The sequence below is a fragment of the Wolffia australiana genome, chromosome 7 (genome assembly GCF_029677425.1).
Source record: "Wolffia australiana isolate 7733 chromosome 7, ASM2967742v1".
NCBI lineage: Eukaryota > Viridiplantae > Streptophyta > Magnoliopsida > Alismatales > Araceae > Wolffia > Wolffia australiana.
In genome coordinates this window covers 6,777,598-6,787,873 of record NC_135841.1, presented here as the reverse complement: position 1 = coordinate 6,787,873, position 10,276 = coordinate 6,777,598, and positions in this window count along the sequence as shown.

Sequence of the window (10,276 nt, the reverse complement as noted above, 5' to 3'; positions counted from 1 at the left end):
GAGTATGATTCTAGTGTTTGGAAAAAGATGAATCCCTTTTATGATAAAAATAGGAAGGTAAGAATGGTTTTTACAATGCACGTTTCACGCAATTCCATTACTTGAGAAAACAATTTGGTGAGTATCCTTAGAAATAACTTCACCCTCGTGTTTGTCTATAACTGACACTCATGAATCCAAAGCCCCTTGGCGTTCTATTCCGGTTCCCACATTCCTCTTCTCAAACTAAGAAAACAAAACGGCTTGACACTGTGTATGAGAACTCATTAATGCCCTATTGGCGTATGATTAGTTGAAATTTAGGCGGTTAACCTAGTTGATGTGTAATTTCGAGACTCATGCAATAATATTTATAATTAACCCTAATTCACTTATTATTGATGTAAATTGGTCAGTAACGGGTCGAACCACAGAGAAGGCTTAGTGACTAAGATTGATATTTATAACAAAGTAATGATTAAGAAAAGGGTTAAGATGAGAGAACGTGGAAAGAAGAGATACTAGATATATATTGTGATTTTTATTAAATTAATTTATATGCATAGGTTCTTAAATCTTACTCATAAGAATTATGAACTTATAACAGAGATTAGGATGGTATTAAAATTGTGGAATAGATAGACGATGGGAGAAATGGAATAAAAATCCTAATTAAGTGTTCAGGACTTACCTCTTCCTTTGGTGATGCTCCCAAGCATTAATCTCCCTTCATGGACCCGTATATTGCACCCGGTGCCTTGGCGTGTTGGAATAGACATGAAGATAGATCAAGAGAGGGAAGAAACTCACTTTTGGAAGAGGAAAAACCCTAAATTGGCGCTCATGCACATTTGTTTCACAAGGTCTCCCACATGGAGAAAGGCAAAATGAAGTACAAGAAGAGCCTAATCTTGGGATTTATTTATAGGCTCAACCATAAGTCATGGAAAGAGAAATAAGAGGTCACCATTTGATCCAAAACTACCCATGGGATCAGAAGTTATGGCTATTTGAATTTTGAGCATTTCTTGCCCTTCATTTGTTTAAGTAGTTTCACCAAAGTAGGGAGCCACCAGAGCATGCCACATCATCCATCCTTGTAAGGCACAAATTTGACTTGTTCTACAAGAAGAGAGAACCTACGGGTGTTCAACATCATCCCTCTTTGTAGGGCACGAAGTTGACTTGTTCCACAAGAAATGAGAGCCACCAGTTGTTCCACATAATCTCTCCTTCGTGGGCCTCTATTTTTTTATTTTTTAACCTTAAAAAAATACTTGAAAAATATCAAATACAATTCAGAAAATTCTCTCAAATTCAAAATTAAATATCTCTTTATCTACAACTCCTTTTTTGATGAAATTTTCACCAAATTAATTCTTTTTAAATATACTTTCCATTTCAATATTATAACCATCAAAATATACTAATTTTAATGCAAGAATAATTATTTAGTGGACATATATATTTTTATGAAAATTACATAAAATTCATGATAACATGCATAAAATTAGTTTAATTATGATCTAAATGCATGAAATAAACATGAATTATCATGATAATTTGCATGTTATCGGCATCATTAGGCCTAATAAAAGGAATTAGAGAGGCTCCAATAAAAAAATACTAAAAGGGACAAATGCTTCGAAGATGAACCTGATCAAAGGCAATAATAGTCAAGAATTCTTGATGGTTTAAGGTCAAATACCACGATCTAAGGTCAAATAATTGCCTGCCACTATTATATAATATTCATCTCTACTTGGTGATAAATAAATCATCCATGCTAATTTTTCTTTTGATCTCTCGGAGATTTCATAAAATGGAGTCGCCATGGATCCCCAGCGACCAATCCTTACTTGAATAGTTAAGTCCAACACTAATTCTTTCGAAGGTTTTGATTGGGCAAATATGTCCATTGTGGCTAGAATGGATATTTTGAATCCAAAAAGTTGCAGTTCGAACTATCACCCCTTCAGGACCTAAATAACTCAATTTTCGACCATGAACAATTTGGATTAATGGATTAGTTTTATCCAAAACTTGAGATAAAGGGTGTAGACCAAAACACTCATAACTGGTTGTTAATGTAGTTGAAGTTACCAAATTTTGAGTAGTCGGAATAAATTTATGCTTGACTGCTCCAGATAACAAACATGTCTATTTTTCAAGTGATTCCTATCGTCAACCTTACCAATTCCAAAAGATAATATATCTCTTGGACCCTTCCAATGCCATGTTTTGTATACTATACCAGAAACATATATCACCTTGGTTTTTTGCCAGAATCATCATGATTTTCTTTCAAACTCTCCAAACCCCTTAGTCTTATTTGAAAATAGGTCAAACACAGACCTGTATTATTGAAGAAAAATTAACTTGATTCTTTTTTATATCATTAAATCTCTATATGCATGTTAGAAGATACATTATACATTAACAATGCATTCCTTAAGGATGTTCCTTAAAGATGTGTTTAATGATAATTTGGATTCACATGTTCCACATTTAGGTTCATGGGATGTTTAGCGAATACCTCAAGTATTTTGGATCAATAATGAAAATGTTTAACTATGTGGTAATCAATTTGTCACTATTTCTTGGTTATCCATTTATACATATATATGCTAAAAAAATTTCATAAATCAGAAATAAGTGATCATGCAAAACAAATAAACTAAAATCACACAATATTACCTTGATATTATTGTTGAATTTTTTCTTTGCCGTCATCTGTCTAAACAATAAATCTTGAAAAAAAAACACTTCTTGGGAACATAGTAAACATATCCATTGTTGAAACTCAAATCATATGCATTGTGGAATGAAGTCAAATGGAATTGATAGACAGTGATTTCAGTCCATGAAAGAAATATTAATTTCTTAAACTGTGAGAGTGTGTACAGAGGAAAACCTCATTTTCTCATAAAATATATTATTAGTAAGATTGGGTAAAATACAATTAATCGTTTGGATTCCTAAAAAATTAAATGCATGAATATGTGGTCTAAAAACCCAAATTTTAACAACTCATGAAACAAGTGGTGGGGTGATGAGAGCATTGTCAGGTTATGGGGCTTTGAATGATAGCTAGAAAACACATTGATAAGCAGTGTAATCTGAAAATGATTTGAAAATCTATCTCTAAAACAAATCAAACATTTGTACCTCTTGGGGAACAAGTTCCACCATTGACTTGCTCCCTAGAAGCGTGCCATGAAGCCATTCGCATGAAAGCCCTCTACAAGTTGATGGAAATATATGTGGCTGACAAGCCAATCACACATTCCATATCTCATTCCATGTTCATTAATAGAACATATTATTATCGTGGTGTGGTGTGATGTTTATAATGAAGTCCATGAATACATGATCAGGCCTAGAAAATTTTGATGAGATCGTAATACGAAGATCACTAGTCTTTAAGCATGTGTTCTGAATATTCCTATTCGAAGGATACGCGAGAAGGACATCAAAGTATCCAGATAGAAAAGCACTATTTAGCCTCACTCATATGACAAGTATGGCCGGTCCTGTAGCCATTAGTGTGGAGACACTAAGGATAGATAGTGGGTGCTCTTTAGTGGAAAGAGTTCACTGAATTGATTCGTACTAATCCCTGAATGGTATTATACCGAACAGTCAATCAGCTCATTCACGTCACGGTTGTGTTAGTGGTCCTTAGACTTGAGACACCAAAGACGTCTTGTGGACAGACGATTGTACTTTGACTATGGGATTCTAAGGGGTCTTAGTTCAAGTACATCAAGTGATCATGTGGATACTTTTAGAGGCCAGGCATGTGAACGACTTCAGGAAAATCTCAACTAGAGGAGGTCAAGGGTGGAAAAAGTTTCCCAAAAGGTACAGTTTATGTATTGATTTAAAGATCGATTTTGAATTGATTAACACGCTTCCCCATCCATGAAATCATGTTTTTCATGGATGAACCAAGGCATCTAAGCCATCTGATTTTGATGGAGCGCGCCATCTTGCTCCATCAGAGACGTCAACGGAGTCGCCATGATCATCATCGATAATCGGCCAGCTTGCGTCCAACCGACCGGCATGCCAAGCCATAAATGAAGACACCCAGATTCGATTATCCCGGGTGAAATCACCATCGTATCTTTATCGCATTTTTTTTTTTTGCCTTCTTCATTTAATCATGTTTGTGTTTATGTTCTAGTCTAGTTGGTATTCGTCACGTCATGTACGTGTTCGTATCGTCACCTGTTGTGTTGTCTTGTGTCGTCAATGTAACCATCGAACACATTTCTTTTTTGTTTTGTTTAAAAAAGGGGGTCCTATGTATAAGACCCCCCCTGCTCCATCGAACACATTTATTTTTTGTTTTACTAAGGGCATCCCTGCCCTTAGTAAGGGCCATCGTGCCCCTATAAAAGGGGGCATGATGGAGCCCTAGCGGACCATACCAGGAAATTATTGGAAGTTTGTTTGTTGTTTGTTCTTGTTCTCAACAAGAAAAATAAGAGAAGAGAAGAGGGAGGGAGAGAGGATGAGGGAGAGGAAGGAAGAGATGGGGAACGGGAAAGAACTCAACCCATCTCCATCCGTGTCTTTTGTAGTAGTGCACCGCCTCTTATCTATTTGAGCACCTCTATAGACACCCACCGAGGACCACACCAGTTCCTCGATGCCTCTTGTAGCACCGAGAGCAGCCAACCATTGTCAACGCGTGCCATCCGCCGGATCTTTGCCTTCTCGCCACGGTTTCTGTATGTCACCCATCGGCCTACCCCCACAACAGCCACAACAAGTGCCAGTCAACTTCTTTGCATCGTCCTTGATCACCGGCGTCAACTATCGCATGCCCGATCGAGCCTCAAGTGGTGGCCGCGTTGACCTTGGCTCTTTGCACGCACGTCCTAGATTTCGGTGTACATCGACCCTAGCGCAGTACAGGATGCCGACAACTGGCAACGACCACCCTGATTATGGCGTACTCCGTCCAGTCGAACCTGACAAACGCAGTATTGTGTACCAATTGGAGGTTCACGCTGACTACCGCCGCCGAGCTTCCCATCGCTGCTGTTATTTCTCGTGCGCGTTGCTCCGGCCGGCACTCGACGCTAGACCGTGTGTCGCTCGCATCTAAGAACTGCCGCACCCATGTTTATTTTACCGCATGCGCATCATTTTCTCTGTTGCACGCCAACCGTAGCTGCAACGCTCGCCGTCCATTGGTCACTACAGTGCCTCGTTACCTGTTGCCACTCTCATTCGCCGTTTTACCATGATTGTGCTGATCCCTCTTGAAATCTCACCCATTGGGCCCAGCCGATCACTCGAGCTGCCTTCTGCTGAACGACACTCCCCTTCTCGTCCTTGCCTCTGATCTCTGGCCTTTCACTCCTGCACTGCATCATCACCGTCAATCAAGCCAAAGTCATGCCTGTCAACAACACGCCTCCACCTTCCTGCCTGCATCGTCCTGTGCACCGACGAGGTATGTCATTTCGCTTGCTCATTAGTTAAATTACATCTTTCAGTATATTTTCAGCTGCACTCCACCGCACTCGGGTTAGAATAGGTGAGAGATTGTATCTTGAAAACTATGTATCGAGTGAACTCTTAGGTACGGGTCGAGCTCGTCTGTTACGTGTGAGCATCCACGGAATTATTCTGTTCAATGTCGTAGTCACCGCCGTCGCTCTGACGAGGGTCAGAAGGTCACCATCACCGTCATCGGTCGCCCACCCCAAAACTCAGAGCTTGGCAAATCCCCACGAGTCGGGGCTTGCACATACATCCGCCTAGGCTTCATCGCATTCACGTAGTTACATTCTCTAGGGGAATTATTTGTCACACAACGTCTTCAACGATGTCAGACATCATCTAGGTATTAGAGCATCGTCTCGATACCCGACTAGACGACATCCGTGATGACATCCGACGTCAGATTTTCTCTTTCCTCTGATTTACTCTCTCCTCTAATTTCCTCTCCTCTTATTTGTGTGGTATATTGCCAACGTGGTACACAATTCCTAGACTTCAAAGATTAAAAAATTTATTAAAAGTATTGAAATCAATTTAAATGTTTATTTTATCACTTATAATATAAAATTATTGTCCTTATCAATTTAATGTCATAAAATTCCATAATAATACCAAAACAATCCAAGGAATCAGAATAAGATTCTAAAAATATAATGAACCATTAGAATATTTTAGTTCAATGTAAAACTATTTTTTGAATATAAAACTATTTTCTCTATGAAATTTATGTCAATAAATTATGTTAAAATAGCAAAAAATATATAAAATCTAGAGCTTCATTAAAAAAATGTGATAAATCATTTTAAACCTCAATACCATGTATTTATGATAATTTCCATGAGAGTAAAGACATAAGTTGCATCAAATTACTATGAAAAGTATCATGTTATGTGTGAATATCAGAAGGCCTATAGCCATTGATGAGGAGACGCTAAGGAAAGATAGTGGGTGTTATGTAGTAGATAAGTTCACTGAAGTGATCCATAGAAATCCATGAATGATATTTGACCAAACTATGAGTTAGTTCTGATTCACATCACGATTGTGTAAGTGGTTCTTTAACTTGACACACCAGAGACCCCTTGTAGACAAAGGGTTGTACTCTGTATATGACATAAGAATTCCTAATCATGGAATTCCAAACAGCCTTAGTTCGAATGAAGCATGAAGTTCACAAAGATGATTGCTTGGTCAAGATAGGACCATCCATCGTCAATATAATAGCAGACATGTCTAAGAAGACGATGCAATAAAGTCCTTGTCCAAGATAGTGGAATATTAAAGAAGAGTTTTTCTACTAATTTGTGAATGCATTATTACTAACTTGGATGATTGATTATGGTTTGATGTTTAACCATACCCTATGACATTCTTGGAGCATTGATAAAGTGATTTTTATGATTGAAATATACACATCTTGGAATCATTATATGCAGAATTTCATTAATTTTACTTTTATTTTTACTATAAATTCTCCTTCCATTCATTAATTCTTGAACATTTTCAACATGACCATGTCCTCTCACTAAGATTCTATCTAGTGCTTGAAGGCCCTTTTTAATCTCATTTATAAACTGTTTTCGAATTACTATGGCATTAAGCTTTAAGTGCATTCAATAAGGAAAAAAGAGAGGAAAAGAAAGTCAGCAAACAGGGCTTTTAAGTGGCCTGCTGAAGGAGAAGTTCGCGGCACTCAAGCCTGCCACCTGCTAGTGAGCACACAATACTCAAGCTAACCAGCAACAGGCGAGCATCGCTGCACAAGGAGCCACAACCACTAGCACACATAGGCCAACACAGAAGTCCACGTAGAGGCCCACAACAGGCTCATAGAGAGGTTTGCGTGCGTACTCGAGAGATGTTAAGTAATTTCAGATATAAAAGGTACATGGTGCTCATATAGTAAGATTTATTTTTTATTTCTCCAATATGAGATCAATGATGCCTTTTAAGTTTCAACTCCACGTCAGGCCATGCCAAGAAGCAACAAAGTGGTTGTTGCCCAATGGGACGGGATCTTAAGAAACAAAAGAGGAAATTGTGATAAGGCTTCAAGCCAGGCTGGCCCAAAGCCCGTGTCATTTCGGGATGTTTTAAGTGAAGGAACATGATCTCAACTGTCTGATCTTCTAAAGGAAGATTGGACGGTGAGATATGTTTGTAATATTTAATCAATTTTTGTTTTTCTAGCTTTCTGATTGGATGTGGCTTATTGTGGATAGTGGGGCCAAGTGTAGAGAAAATCAGAGCTGAAGGGGTGGCTTATGAGGCAACTGATAGGGTGCTAACGTGAAAAAGGGGTACAACGTAAGAATGGGTCAACGGCCAATGAACCCATTGAAAAGGGGATCAGATGACCGGGGGGTAATCCCATCCTTCTCCACCCCCCAACCAATGTCCTTGTCGACCGACAATGAGGGGACCACATACTAATCCACCAGCCCCTGGAGAACCATTGGTTCAAGTCTGATCCTTTGGAGGGTGGAGAGAACATCTCTCGACCCCTTAAAGGGAGAACTTGAGGGCTAAATGCCTATCTTATTGCAGGAGAAGAAGAATGGCTGGAGACCCTTCAAGCAGAAAACAAGCAACCGGAGGAGAGTGACACCTCTCCAATGACTCCAACCACTCAGGATGGCACCAACGAGAGTCTAGAGAGACGATGATTTGTGCCAGAATGGCGGCATAGAATGCACACCGAGGTTAGGCGGCAGCGACCGTCGCACCCACCCTTTGCTCATTGAATCAAGGTGAATCAAGTAAGATCTCTACTCAATCTGTTAGAAATTTAGTTGACGAACACCATTGAGTTTATTAATTTTTATTTGAATAGAACAGAAGCTAGATTTCACTAGATTTTTATGAATCAGTTTCGTTTTGGAATTTCATCGAACACCTCATTTTGGAATTTCAAGAAAATTCATCAATTATCTAAATTCTTTATCAATATTTCCTTATAAAAATTATAAATATATATACATACATATATATATATATTAAAAATACATAGTAAACCCATTCCCATATTTCAGCCTCTTCAGGGCATTCTGTCGAAGACCTGCAAGGAGTTGACAAAAAAATACATAAAACATATATAAATGTACGATAAATACGTCACCTATATAAGTGATAATCTACTATTATAATCGACCTATTTATCATATATAATCATTCTTAATACTCTTATTAGTCTCTTTATTTTCTCTAATCGTTATATACATCTATCCAGGTAATTAATTATAAACTAGACAATCCCGACTCTCCTGTCCTACTCCCTTAAACTTAAACCCTTAGGATAAATAAGAATTTTGCTATCCCATTAATATACATCTTAATAAATATATAACTCCGTACTTCATCATCATGAGTAACACTTCCTCCTTCAGTCATCTTCCTACCTCTCATTAAAGCAAAGACTCCTAACAAGTAACTTCTTACATATTATTATCATATCACCTTATTCAATATCTAACTAAAATCTGAGTACCCATTATCATTATATCCACTTCCTAATGTCCATATATCTTACTAATAATTAAATAAATAACCTCCTAGTTCCTATTCATAGTATTTTAGTTCCTATTCATAGTATTTTACTATGGTTCCTATCTTATTAGTCTTCTCTATTACTTCCGCTACCTAACTATAACATCCAATATCCTACTTCTGTATTATCTCTAGTATCTACAAAAAGATATTAGTGCTACAGTATGATCTCTAGTTATTATCAATTACTATTTATTATTATTGAGTATTATCTTAAATCCTCTTGTCCATTAGATACTATCCTCTAACGACTAATCACTTATCTTCCACAATATTATTTATATTAGTTTCTATTATTACTCATCCTTAAATACAACTCAATTATTAAATTCACATCTAAAGGCCAGTCTCTGTGGAGCCGACCTTTCTCTTATTATACATTTGAGTGATTTTTTTATCTTTTACCATATTCATTTCATTTAGGCAAGTTGTAATTACAATGTCACTAAATTTAAATATACAATGTGCCTCGATCAAGCATCAAGCGGATGATGGACTATACATACACGGTAATCGATGACAGGCAAGCTCCCCAAGGGAGTCAAAAAACACTCATTTGTATCTTTTAAGGCACAAGGTGTAGCTTGGCACTAAGCTAAAGACCCTCCTATTGATTCGGTTAAATTGATTTGTCATTAACTAATTTGATATGATAATATAGTTTATTAGTTTGAAAGGCCAATAAAGATTATTTGGCTGTGGGAGTCGTTATCTAAATTGATAGATGGGCCTTGAGGGTCACACACAAATGGCCTTTTAGACATGAGAAATGATACTTTAAGTTTGGGGGTTTGCTGAAAATATCCACTTAGCATAAATTGAGGAAGGTCTAGTAAAAAACTTCACCTAGGCCATAAATTGTTCATGACTCTTCCCATTCTTCTCCCTTCTTGCCTTGCCTTCTCTCCATTCACTATGCAATCAGGTTGGTGTAACAATGATAATGGAGCGTGAACAAGACTCATCGTGGTGAAGGAGGAAATTTGATATGCCAAGGATTGAGTGGATACATCTAGAGGCTGGCCATGTGTCGCTGATCGATATGTCGAATGGCGACGAATCATAGTGATCGCTGATGATTGGTGACAACCAGTCATTAAATTAGTTAATGATTGGTGCCAACCAATCATTTAGCCATACAATCATCGCTTCGCAATTCGCCAAGCGATGATTGCATTTATTTCTGACACATTGAAGTTCAATTTCTATGGCGCAGGGCGACGTGGACCAA